At 39.5% G+C, this 14,591-nt stretch overlaps 1 long non-coding RNA gene across 1 annotated transcript in view; it reads left to right on the forward strand.

Moving 5' to 3' along the window:
• LOC138352538 (uncharacterized) overlaps nt 1-6,002 on the forward strand; it is an 11,560-nt gene extending 5,558 nt beyond the window's left edge. Inside the window, exons 2-3 of the long non-coding RNA XR_011222818.1 lie at nt 1,312-1,428; nt 5,695-6,002. This is a non-coding gene — a long non-coding RNA (uncharacterized lncRNA). The remainder of the gene's footprint in view (nt 1-1,311; nt 1,429-5,694) is intronic.
• The last annotated feature ends 8,589 nt before the right edge of the window (nt 6,003-14,591 follow it).

Genomic DNA, 14,591 nt, shown 5'->3' on the forward strand with positions numbered 1-14,591 from the left:
CTGAAAACTCACACCCCAGAAGTGAAATGAACCCATACTGCCAGGAGCAACGCAACTGGTATGTACAGGGAGGCCTTAATCCGCTTGACCATCACGACCAGACATAAGGAAGTGATAGCCGAGGCTATTTGACCCACTTCCCCGCTGGCACTCGGATGGTAATCTTGGGCAAAGCATTTTATCAAATCACCTCATTTTTGGGGCAACACGTGAGGAACACAAATGTGAACAAGCCTGAATGGTCCCCAGGACAATATGCAACTGAAAACTCACACCCCAGAAGTGACTCGAACCCAATACTGCCAGGAGCAACGCAACTGGTATGTACAGGGATGCCTTAATCCGCTTGACCATCACGACCAGACATAAGGAAGTGATAGCCGAGGCTATTTGACCCACTTCCCCGCTGGCACTCACTCGGATGGTAATCTTGGGCATAGCATATGGGTTCGAGTCACTTCTGGGGTGTGAGTTTTCAGTTATATATATATATATATATATATATATATATATATATATATATATATATAATATTTATATATATATATATATATATATATATATATATATATATATATATATATATATATATATATATATATATATAATATTAATATTAATATTATATATCCTGCCTGAAATGCTGCGTGTACTAGTGGCTTTACAAGATTTTGTGGTTATTCTCTATATCTGGTTCACCTAACAGTAAATAAGTACCTGGGAGTTAGACAGCTGCTATGGGCTGCTTCCTAGGGATGTGTGTGTGTGTTTGTATTCATGTTGAATTTTACAAAGTAGGAAGAGATGTTTGTAAAAAAAAAAATCAAATATTTTTGAAAGTATAAGTAGATTTGATATTTTTCTCTAATTGTTTATTTCTGCTGTCTCGCCTCCTTTATAAAATGGCATCATTCTTGCTTTTTTAAGGATATCAGGAAAAGTAAGGCACTCCAGAGATTTGTTGACTCCTTCCTAGTGTTGCCTAGCCCAGCCCAGCCTAGACAAGGCAGGCTGGGCATCCTAGCCTCACGCAGCTTAGCCCCAACCTACATGTAGCATCCCAGTCCATCCTAAGTGATCATTACCTTACTGGCTGTGTTTTCTCTTCAGCCCTGAATGTAATGTGGTGGAACATAAGCAGATACATATCAGGTCTTAGAGAATCTGTACTTCATACATTTCTTAATAATGTCTCACAAATATTTAAATAATTAAAAAAAATTGTATAATTACTTCATATTATTCTTGCAATTTATTTTTGCATTTTTTTTATACAAAATTTACATTTTAAAAGATTACCTCTATTTTTAGATTGATGACTTGAAGACTACAGTGCCATCCACAGCAAATCATGGTCTTAAAATATCTCCTAGCAATGACGAGACCAATTTTCACAGAGATCAAATTTTTGCTAAGCAGTAGTCACAGGTAAATATATATTATATATATAATATTATATATATATAAAATTAACTACTTCATTGCTCAAAGCACCTTTAGACATTCTGAGAGTTGTGCTATTTTATTAATTAATTAATTAGGCTATATTTTAATGTTTTGTAATGTTTTCATTACTTTTTTTGTTTTGAAATATAAATTGTTGAGTTTTGAAACATTTTGACATTAACTATACCTGAATATTTATAAACAAAAAAATACCAGAACTATGTCCTTGACAATTGCACTAAGAAGTCTTTGCCAAAATCAGGTGCTCAGTGCAGTAGTTAAAAACTTAAAAGTTGTACCACCTCTGGTGCAAGATTAGGGACCCATAGCCTCAGAGAAGAAAATAGAGAGTACTCAGAGAAGGCCTTGAATAATAGGCAGGCTGTTTGTGTGTGTTTCGACGATAAGCTTGCTGACACCAAATGTAGTTACCTAAGTGTAGTTACAGGATTAGAGCTACGCTCGTGGTGTCCCGTCTACCCAGCACTCTTTGTCACATAATGCTTTGAAACTACTGACGGTCTTGGCCGCCACCACCTTCTCACTTAACTTGTTCCAACCGTGTACCACTCTGTATGCGAAAGGAAATTTTTTTATATTTCTTTGGCATCTTTGTTTAGTGAGTTTAAATCTATGACCTTTTGTTCTTGAAGTTCCAGGTCTCGGGAAATCTTCCCTATCGATTTTATCAATTCCTGTTACTATTTTGTACATAGTGATTTTATCACCTCTTTTTGTTGTCTTCTAGTTTTGGCATATTTAATGCCTCTGACCTCTCCACATAGCTCTTGCCCTTTAGTTCTGGGAGCCACTTAGTAGCATGTCTTTGCACCTTTTCCAGTTTGTTGATGTGCTTCTTAAGATATGGGCACCAAACAACCGCTGCATATTCTAGCCTTGGCCGAACAAAACTCGTGAACAATTTCTTTAGTGTTTCGCCATCCATGTATTTAAACAAAATTCTGAAGTTAGAAAGCGTGGCATAGGCTCCTCACACAACGTTCTTTATGTGGGCCTCAAGTGATAGTTTTCTATCTAGAATCAACCCTAGACCTCTTTCTTTTATCAGAATTATATAAAGATTTCTCACATAATTTGTAGGTTGTGTGGGATCTATGTTCTATTCCACATTCCATAACATGGCATTTATTCACATTAAATTTCATTTGCCAAGTAGTGCTCCATATACTTATTTTGTCCAGGTCTTCTTGAAGGGCATGACAATCATCTAAATTTCTTATCCATCCCATTATCTTAGCATCATCAGCAAACATGTTTATATAATTCTGTATTCCAACTGGTAGATCATTTATGTAGACAAAGAACATTTCTGGTGCATGTACTGTGGTACTCCACTTGTGACACTTCTCCAGTCCGATTGCCTCTGATTACTGCCCTCATTTTTCTATCAGTCAGAAAATTTTTCATCCATGTTAGAAGCTTACCTGTCACCCATCCAAAATTTTCTAGTTTCCAGAACAACCTCTTATGTGGAACTCTGTCGAAAGCCTTTTTTATGTCTAGATAGATGCAGTCGACCCAACTACCTTTTTCCTTTAAAATCTCTGTGGCTCAATCATAGAAACTGAGTAAATTCGATACACAGGATCTTCCAGATCGAAAACAATACTGTCTGTGTGATATTATATAATTTCTCTCCAGGTGTTCTACCCATTTAGTTTTTATTATTTTTGTTTTTGTTTTCAATCCTTTCACTGTTACACTTGTCAATGATTCAGGTCTATAACTGAGAGAGAGGTGGGGTCTTCCCTCTTGCCACTTTTGTAGATTGGAACTATGTTAGCCTTTTTCCACATGTTTGCTATGACTCCTGTACACAGGGATGCCTGAAAGATCAGGTGAAGTGAAAGGCTGAGCTCAGATGCACATTCTCTCAGAACCCATGGTGAAACTCCATCTGGACCAACTGCTTTGTTCTTACTTAGCTCCTTTAGCATATTTTCCACTTCATCTCTAGACACCTCTATACGCTCTATGATGTTCTCAGAAATTCTTATTGTGTCTGGTTCTCTTAAGATTTCATTTTGTATAAACACACTTTGGAACTTTTGGTTTAATGTTTCACACATTGCATTATCATTTTCTGTGAATCTGTTTCCTATTTTCAACCTCTGGATATTATCCTTTACCTGCAATTTGTTGTTTATGAATTTGTAGAATAGGCCCAGTTCTGTTTTACATTTATCCATTATCCCTTTTTAAAAATTTCTTTCTGCCTCTTCCCTTACTGCTGTATAGTTGTTTCTCGCATCTTTGTATCGCTGGTATGATTGGGGGTTTGGCTTCTTTCTATTTTGATACCTGCTTGATGGGGTTCTGCTCTTCTACTCCCCAAGCCCGGCCCGAGGCCACGCTCGACTTGTGAGAGTTTGGTCCACCAGGTTGTTGCTTGGAGCGGCCCGCAGGGCCACATACCCACAACATCCCGGCTGATCCGGAACTTCTCTTAGAAAACAGTCCAGTTTTCTCCTGAAGATGTCCACGGTTGTTCCGGCAGGAACAACCGTGCAACCGTGCTCTGAAGGGGAAAGTGAATACTGAGCAGTACTCGAGACGGGACAACATAAGTGACTTGAAGAGTACAACCATTGTGATGGGATCCCTGGATTTGAAAGTTCTCATAATCCATCCGATCATTTTTCTGGCCGACGCAATATTTGCTTGGTTATGCTCCCTAAACATTAGATCGTCGGACATCATGATTCCCAAATCCTTGACATGCTGTTTTTCTACTATGGGAAGATTCGATTGTGTTTTGTACCCTGTATTATGTTTCAGATCCTCATTTTTGCCATACCTGAAATTTATCACTGTTAAACATCATGTTATTTTCTGCTGCCCAATCGAAAACTTTGTTGACATCTGCTTGTAGTTTTTCAATGTCTTTCATTCCATTTTTGTGTCTTTTGGTCTGTGGCCCTCTCTCAATTTCTGTTGAACCAATCCTGTTTTCTGGCCCTGCATCTCTGTTTTGGTATGAATGTTTGTGTGCCTTCATTGTATATTTTGCAAAATTTGGCATACATTTAATTTACTTCCCTGTCTAGCAACAAGTCTGCCTAATTACTTATTAAAAAAAAATTGAAGTTCCCCATAGTGACCTCTCTCTCTTGAAATCAAGTTTATCAACTGTTTCAATGTCCCCATTTTCTGTGTGTGTGTGTTTGGAGGCTAAGCTTGCTGATACCATGTGTGTGTGTGTTTGGAGGCTAAGCTTGCTGATACCATGTGTGTGTGTGTGTGTGTGTTTGGAGGCTAAGCTTGCTGATACCATGTGTGTGTGTGTGTTTGGAGGCTAAGCTTGCTGATACCATGTGTGTGTGTGTGTGTGTTTGGAGGCTAAGCTTGCTGATACCGTGTGTGTCTGTGTTTGGAGGCTAAGCTTGCTGATACCATGTATGTGTGTGTGTGTTTGGAGGCTAAGCTTGATGATACCATGTGTGTATTTGGAGGCTAAGCTTGCTGATACCATGTGTCTGTGTGTGTTTGGAGGCTAAGCTTGCTGATACCATGTGTGTGTGTGTGTTTGGAGGCTAAGTTTGCTGATACCATGTGTGTGTGTGTGTGTTTGGAGGCTAAGCTTGCTGATACCATGTGTGTGTGTGTGTGTTTGGAGGCTAAGCTTGCTGATACCATGTGTGTGTGTGTGTGTGTGTTTAGAGGCTAAGCTTGCTGATACCATGTGTGTGTGTGTATTTGGAGGCTAAGCTTGCTGATACCATTTGTGTGTGTTTAGAGGCTAAGCTTGCTGATACCATGTGTGTATTTGGAGGCTAAGCTTGCTGATACTATGTGTGTGTGTGTTTGGAGGCTAAGCTTGCTGATACCATGTGTGTGTGTGTGTTTGGAGGCTAAGTTTGCTGATACCATGTGTGTGTGTGTGTTTGGAGGCTAAGTTTGCTAACACCGTGTGTGTACTCACCTGTTTAAATAATAATAGGGGTGTGTACCACCTCTGGTGCAATTGTAGGGACCCACAGCCTTGAAGAAAATAGAGTGTTCAGAGAAGACCTTGTGGATTCTCACTGAACACTAATCTTTTCTTCTCCTACCACCCCTCTTATTTTGTTTTATGCTGTATTCTATTATATATCATATAAATACATAGCCAAATGGCAATATTTATTATGTCTATACAAAAAGAAGACATCCACTTTATTTTTTACTCTCCTTTGTTTCTATGTGGATTTTGTTGTGACTAATGATTCTCCTCCTTCCCATCAACAGGTCTTCCTCACTGGGCTTGCTCGGCTTTTGTGTTACTGTGAGGGTGCCATCATCGTTTACCCTTCAAGACTGACTCATGCTGGCATTGCATTTGTGGACTTCCCTTCACAGTAAACAGTCCTTCTCCATATGGTGATTGTCCAGGGCAAGCAGGGTGTGACTGCCATCTTGGAGAAGCAGGGTCTTTTAATATGAAGAATCTTCCGTCTTCTCTACTTACGCCAGCTTGTGCCGGCCTTGCATTCTTGTTACTTCATGGCCCTTGGGCCTTTTTTATTTATTTTACATAATATTTTTTTTTATTAATACCCGTGTTTCACAAGAGATCCTTAACATTTTAAGCACCAATTGTATTGACTAATGTACGTCTTGTAACCTTTAAGACATAAATAGACAAGACATAGATAAATGAGTGAATAATACTGAGTGACTAGGTTAGGGCGAGGAACATAGTTCAGTGTCTGGCTTTGGAAGAATGCCTACTGTTTTAGAAACCTTATTGCCATGATCATAATCGTATGGGTTAAAAAGCATTTGTTGTCACTCCTACACTGTGGCTTGTTGAGCTTGAAACCTTTGCTCCTTGTTCGTGTTACATCTGACCTTTTGAAGAAATTGTATGAATCAATATCCTCCAAATTGTTCAGTATTTTAAAGGTTTCGCTCTATTACTCTCTCATTTGCATATATCTAAGCATATAGATTAGATAAAGATTTAGATTAGATTTTTTAGTCAGGTAAAGGTACATACATTGCAGATGAGTTACAAAGGGAAAGACAATGACTAGAGTTCACTAGCTCTATTGGAAGAGAAACGTCTGCAAGACAAGTGTGGGCAAAAATTAAGGTAGCTAAGGGGAGCAGAGCCCGGCCTGCAGCTCACAACGACCCCCAGGGTAAGGCTGAAGAACTAATTCACAAGTGGAGTGATGCAGCATCATCCTCCTCCCTCCCTGCAGAAGTAAGCAGGGAACAGCTCATCCGACATAATGACAGAAGGATTAGGATAACAAGAGCACAATCTAGTGATGACGAGTATGGGGAACCAATTACAGCCAAGGAAGTAAAGGGGGCTATGAAAAGGGTAAAAGTACAGCACCTGGTGAAGATGGCGTCACCTACGACATACTCAATGCACTGTGTGAAGTGTCTGGCAATCCACTACTCCACCTGTTTAACAAGTCATTCCTATGTGGAGTGTTGCCCACACAATGGAAACATGCAATAATGGTCCCAATACCGAAACCCAATGACCCTGGCAATTATAGACCTATCAGTCTCATGTAATGCACTTGGAAGATGATTGAAAGGATCATCCTAAACCGACTATTGCACAAAATAGGCAGATTAGGGGAGGGGTCAATGGATTTGTTAAAGGACAGAGGACAGCAAACTATAGTTCATTACCTTGCTAATGATACAGCTAAGTACTCCCAATAAACTCGCACCTCGGGGCAAAATTTTAAAATTTAAAATACAATACCTAAAGCCACTAATACGCATAGCGTTTCGGGCAAGTATATACGAAGTAAAACCCAAACAAAGAACTGACTCCGTAGGACCCATAAAAGATGAGACTAACAATTTTAAGTTGTATCATAAAAGGGCGGCAAACACTCAATGAATACCTAACATCAGTGTTCACACTAGAAAGCTTGAATGACATCCCATCACCAACACAAATGTTTGTCGGAGGTAAGGAGAATGAATTAAGAGAAATACCAATTACACGCGACACAATCAGGAAGAGCATTGACAAACTAAAAGACTCAGAAGCCCAAAGTGGAAATGGATTTAAGTCCCAAGTCGTAAAGAACTGGCAAATTAATTGGGTGGTTGTAGGTAGGAGCTGCCTCGTATGGGCCGGTGGGCCTTATGCAGTTGCCTTTGTTCTTGTGTTCTTGTGTTCTTATGTTGAGTAGCAACATTTGCAAATTTTCAGATGATACAAAAATAGGTAGGGAAATTAACACGGAAGAAGACTCACTATCACTTCAAGTTGATCTAAATAGGGTTTTGAAATGGTCAAAAGATTGACAGATGCAGTTTAATGCTGATAAATGTAAAGTTTTGAGACTAGGTAATGATGATAGTTACAAGATACGAGCTAGATGGTGTTGAGATTGCGAAGTCGGATTGTGAAAGGGATCTGGGAGTTATGATTAGTAAGAATTTAAAACAAAAGGATCAATGCATGAATGCTCGTAATAAGGCAAATAGGACACTGGGATTTATTAATCGAAGTGTTAGTAACAAGACACCTGGTGTGGTTCTTCAGCTATATCTTGCTCTGGTTAGGCCCCATTTACATTATGCAGTTCAGTTTTGGTCGCCATATTATAGAATAAATATAAATTCACTTGAACGTGTCTAGAGTAGGGTGACTAAGTTAATTCCCCAAAATAGAAATCTTTTATATGAAGAAAGATTAACAAAGCTTAAATTGCATTCACTGGAAAAGCGAAGAGTTAGGGGTGATATGATAGAGGTTTACAAGTGGATGAATGGACATAACAAAGGGGATATTAGTAGGGTATTAAAAGTATCAACACATGACAGAACACAAAACAATGGGTATAAATTGGATAAGTTTAGATTTAGGAAAGACTTGGGTAAATACTGGTTTGGCAACAGGGTTGTTGATTTGTGGAACCAATTACCGCGTAACGTGGTGGAGGTGGGGTCCCTCGATTGTTTCAAGCGTGGGTTGGACATGTATATGAGTGGGTTTGGGTGGTTATAGATAGGAGCTGCCTCGTATGGGCCAATAGGCCTTCTGCAGTTACCTTTATTCTTATGCTCTTAATTCACTATGCTTGCCAGTGAAACTCCTTTTCAGAAAATCCCTGGACCATGGAATAGTTCCCCTAGTAATAGTTGAAGGTGATGTAGTGATCGAGAAATCCTTATACTCCATTATCTCATCATCATAATGGCATAACTAATTACACAAGCATTAATCCTATCCCTATTTACAGGTAACGGTTTTCCACCCTTCTATATCTTACTGTGAGGTGTCGTCACTGTACATAAGCAAGCGACTTGAGAATAGCACATTACGGGCTATTCATGCCCGTGCCACCTCTTGGGTGGCTTAATCTTTATAAATAAATCAGAATAGCACACACCACACGGGAGACATCTCCCGTCACGCAGGGTGCAGTCGCACCTCCACAGATCTCCAGTATCAGCTCTTGATATTGGTAATGGCTCAAAAGGGCCACCACTTACGGGGTATTCATGCCCGTGTCACCTCTTGGGTGGCTTAATCTTCATCAATCAATCGAATAGCACACAGTACAATCTCCAGTCAAGAATGTAGCACTCGGCGTGTACAGTTCTAATCGACCCAAGACGCTACAGCCTCGACACAGAGCAGACAGCAGACTACGACCGTTGTTCAGGTCCATGTAAACTACATCTACCCGAAGTCCTTCGTCTGAATAGCCAGTTACCAGTTACAGGAGATACTTTTTCACCCACAGAGTTATTAACTCATGGAACCGCCTACCCACCGAAGCGGTACGTGGCAAAACGATGCTGATTTTCAAAATATACCTGGAAAAGATCATTCCTCCCTACACCTGGGGGGTACCTTCGTTAAAGTAAAAAGGTATACAGAAATAACAAAGAAAATAGATATGAATACTATTACCTTCCATGTTAGTAGTAGTTGTGCAAGTGAGGAGAAAGAAAAAATATTACGGAGTTCATGGATGAAAGTAGATTGATAATATTATCTTGGAACGTTAATGGATTAAAAACTAGAGCGGTGGATGTACACTATTATACTCTTAGAGAGAATATTAACATAGCAGCACTCCAGGAAACTGGGGATAGGGATGGTAACAATCTGAACATGAAGATGAACATGTTGAACATGAAGATGAACATGTTGAACATGAAGATGTTCAACTGCTGGGCGAGCCCTCTCCTACTCATCTGAGGGGAGGGAGATTAGATTATGCTTGTTTGATAAATGCTGAGGGCATAGAGGAGAATTGTCTTACTGTGGATGAAATGCTAAGAGATTTTGCATTACAAATACTCAAATACTGCTTAAACTAGATAAAAAGCATGCCTGCCTTCAGAGGAAAAGCTTAAAGTTTAATAAGGGAGAATTAAGGGGTCTTGTTGGTCATATTAAGTCTTGGTATGATACTTATAAGCCAGTTTCGTCAGAAGCATTTTATTAAGATTTAATTAAGGAGGTAGATGTATTTAATGCAACATTGAACCGGAAAACATCTGGTATAGAAAAGCATCCCCCCATAAAAGTGTGCGGAGAAGAGAAAGGAAATTTGGAGCAAGTATTGGCAGGAGTTTGCAGAGAAAGTTAGGAGTAACAAACTTGAAGCAAATCTGGCAAGACATAAATGAAATAAGGGGTAAAAAGCATAATTTTGTTGCACATCCTGACCAGTAAGGAATTGCAAAAGGTCTCGTAAATAAATGGGCGGAAGCTGCCAAACTTAGTTCATTTAATTACCCGCTGTAACGAGAGAGTAGTTTGATTCTTGGAAAGATCTAAGAAAGGATTTTATACTTACAGCAGGTAACAGTGGTGATGTCACTTGCACAGGTATTACCAGAGAAGAACTAATAACGGCGATTAAAGTTGGGAAATCTACCGCCCCCTGGGGAGGATGGAGTAACTTATGAAATACTTAATGAACTTGCCATTATGACGAAAAGCCCGCTGTTAGACCTCTTTAATATTAGTTATAAAGAGGGCAGAATTCCCAGTAAATGAAAAAGAACTATGATCATCCTTATCCCTAAAGCCAATGGAGAGTACAGACCTGTGTCTTTAACCTTGTGTTTTTGTAAAATGATGGAGAGGATCATTTTAAATAAACTTTTGTATATAATAGGTGATCAGCTGTCTAATAATTTTTCGGGTTCCTCAGAGGAAAAAGTACCTCTGACTGTATTATTAAATGTCTAGCTAATGGTAATGATTATTATAAAATTTTTATTGATTTATAAGGAGCTTTTGATAAAGCCAACAAAGAGGTTATTTTATATGAATTAGCTGGTCTTGGTGTTGAAGGGAGATTATTGCGCTGGATAGGGGATTATCTTCAGGAAAGGAAGGCTCAGGTGTGGTATCAAGGTTGTATGGTTCAAGGTATCAAGGTCAAGAACTCTGCACACCTCAGGGAGGAGTGTTGAGTCTCACCCTGTTTAATGTACTAATGAATAAGATAGCATCTGAGAAATACTCAAATTGGGTAACTCCAATCATATATGCTGATGATATTTTGTTTCAGGGCAAAGATATTTCAAAGATTCAAACAGTGTTGGACAATTTCGGAAACCAGTGTCACCACATGGGACTAGTGGTTAATGAAGACAAAACTAAAGTTTGAATGTAGAAGTCGGAGGCCCATTATATTGGAAATAAACGGTAAAAATATAGAGAGTTAATATATATAAATATTTAGGCATATATGTTGGATATACCTATGAGAGTTTGGAAACTGAGATGAACAGACTGTTGAGTCAATGTCGGAAGAGATTACAACCTCTGAAGGCCTTGGCATGCTGTGGAAAGGAGTGGGAGTCCAAGTGCTACGAATGATGTACTTGAGTACTGTAAGATTTCTTATTGATTATGCTGCACCTGTCATTTCTTGTTTTGGTAAAGGTAGGATGGGCAAGTTGGAGAAGATACAAAATGAAGCCGTTGGGGGTCGTTGTGAGCCGCTGCTACCTTAATTTTTGCCCACACTTGTCTTGCAGACGTTTCATCTTCCAATAGAGCTAGTGAACTCTAGTCAATGTCTTTCCCTTTGTAACTCATCTGCAATGTATGTACCTTTACCTGAATAAAAAATCTAATCTAAATCTATATCTAATCTATATGCTTAGATATATGCAAATGATTGAGTAATAGAGCGAAACCTTTAAAATACTGAACAATTTGGAGGATATTGATTCATACAATTTCTTCAAAAGGTCAGATGTAACACGAACAAGGAGCAAAGGTTTCAAGCTCAACAAGCCACAGTGTAGGAGGGACAACAAATGCTTTTTAACCCATACGATTATGGTCATGGCAATAAGGTTTCTAAAACAGTAGGCATTCTTCCAAAGCCAGACACTGAACTATGTTCCTCGCCCTAACCTAGTCACTCAGTATTATTCACTCATTTATCTATGTCTTGTCTATTTATGTCTTAAAGGTTACAAGACGTACATTAGTCAATACAATTGGTGCTTAAAATGTTAAGGATCTCTTGTGAAACACGGGTATTAATAAAAAAAAATATTATGTAAAATAAATAAAAAAGGCCCAAGGGCCATGAAGTAACAAGAATGCAAGGCCGGCACAAGCTGGCGTAAGTAGAGAAGACGGAAGATTCTTCATATTAAAAGACCCTGCTTCTCCAAGATGGCAGTCACACCCTGCTTGCCCTGGACAATCACCATATGGAGAAGGACTGTTTACTGTGAAGGGAAGTCCACAAATGCAATGCCAGCATGAGTCAGTCTTGAAGGGTAAACGATGATGGCACCCTCACAGTAACACAAAAGCCGAGCAAGCCCAGTGAGGAAGACCTGTTGATGGGAAGGAGGAGAATCATTAGTCACAACAAAATCCACATAGAAACAAAGGAGAGTAAAAAATAAAGTGGATGTCTTCTTTTTGTATAGACATAATAAATATTGCCATTTGGCTATGTATTTATATGATATATAATAGAATACAGCATAAAACAAAATAAGAGGGGTGGTAGGAGAAGAAAAGATTAGTGTTCAGTGAGAATCCACAAGGTCTTCTCTGAATACTCTATTTTCTTCAAGGCTGTGGGTCCCTACAATTGCACCAGAGGTGGTACACACCCCTATTATTATTTAAACAGGTGAGTACACACACGGTGTTAGCAAACTTAGCCTCCAAACACACACACACATATGGTATCAGCAAACTTAGCCTCCAAACACACACACACACATGGTATCAGCAAGCTTAGCCTCCAAACACACACACACACACACATGGTATCAGCAAGCTTAGCCTCCAAACACACACACACATGGTATCAGCAAGCTTAGCCTCCAAACACACACACACATGGTATCAGCAAGCTTAGCCTCCAAACACACACACACAGAAAATGGGGACATTGAAACAGTTGATAAACTTGATTTCAAGAGAGAGAGGTCACTATGGGGAACTTCAAATTTTTTTTAATAAGTAATTAGGCAGACTTGTTGCTAGACAGGGAAGTAAATTAAATGTATGCCAAATTTTGCAAAATATACAATGAAGGCACACAAACATTCATACCAAAACAGAGATGCAGGGCCAGAAAACAGGATTGGTTCAACAGAAATTGAGAGAGGGCCACAGACCAAAAGACACAAAAATGGAATGAAAGACATTGAAAAACTACAAGCAGATGTCAACAAAGTTTTCGATTGGGCAGCAGAAAATAACATGATGTTTACCAGTGATAAATTTCAGGTATGGCAAAAATGAGGATCTGAAACATAATACAGGGTACAAAACACAATCGAATCTTCCCATAGTAGAAAAACAGCATGTCAAGGATTTGGGAATAATGATGTCCGACGATCTAATGTTTAGGGAGCATAACCAAGCAAATATTGCGTCGGCCAGAAAAACGATCGGATGGATTATGAGAACTTTCAAATCCAGGGATCCCATCACAATGGTTGTACTCTTCAAGTCACTTATGTTGTCCCGTCTCGAGTACTGCTCAGTATTCACTTTCCCCTTCAGAGCAGGAGAGATTGCTGAAATAGAGGGAATACAGAGAACATATACGGCACGCATAGACGAGATAAAACACCTAAATTATTGGGATCGTCTCAAAGCTCTCCAAATGTACTCTCTAGAAAGGAGACGAGAGAGATACCAAATAATATACACATGGAAGATACTGGAGGGCCAGGTCCCAAATCAACACAGTAAAATAACAACGTACTGGAGTGAACGATATGGAAAAAAATGCAAGATTGAACCAGTGAAGAGCAGAGGTCCCACAGGCACAATCAGAGAGCACTGTATAAACATCAGAGGTCCGCGGTTGTTCAACGTCCTCCCAGCGACTATAAGAAATATTGCCGGAACAACCGTGGACATCTTCAGGAGAAAACTGGACTGTTTTCTAAGAGAAGTTCCGGATCAGCCGGGCTGTGGTGGGTATGTGGCCCTGCGGGCCGCTCCAAGCAACAGCCTGGTGGACCAAACTCTCACAAGTCGAGCCTGGCCTCGGGCCGGGCTTGGGGAGTAGAAGAGCAGAACCCCATCAAGCAGGTATCAACATAGAAAGAAGCCAAACCCCCAATCATACCAGCGATACAAAGATGCGAGAAACAACTATACAGCAGTAAGGGGAGAGGCAGAAAGAAATTTTTAAAAAGGGATAATGGATAAATGTAAAACAGAACTGGGCCTATTCTACAAATTCATAAACAACAAATTGCAGGTAAAGGATAATATCCAGAGGTTGAAAATAGGAAACAGATTCACAGAAAATGATAATGCAATGTGTGAAACATTAAACCAAAAGTTCCAAAGTGTGTTTATACAAAATGAAATCTTAAGAGAACCAGACACAATAAGAATTTCTGAGAACATCATAGAGCGTATAGAGGTGTCTAGAGATGAAGTGGAAAATATGCTAAAGGAGCTAAGTAAGAACAAAGCAGTTGGTCCAGATGGAGTTTCACCATGGGTTCTGAGAGAATGTGCATCTGAGCTCAGCCTTTCACTTCACCTGATCTTTCAGGCATCCCTGTGTACAGGAGTCATAGCAAACATGTGGAAAAAGGCTAACATAGTTCCAATCTACAAAAGTGGCAACAGGGAAGACCCCACCCCTCTCAGTTATAGACCTGAATCATTGACAAGTGTAACAGTG

The sequence above is a fragment of the Procambarus clarkii genome, chromosome 54, assembly GCF_040958095.1.
Source record: "Procambarus clarkii isolate CNS0578487 chromosome 54, FALCON_Pclarkii_2.0, whole genome shotgun sequence".
NCBI classification, from domain to species: Eukaryota; Metazoa; Arthropoda; class Malacostraca; order Decapoda; family Cambaridae; genus Procambarus; species Procambarus clarkii.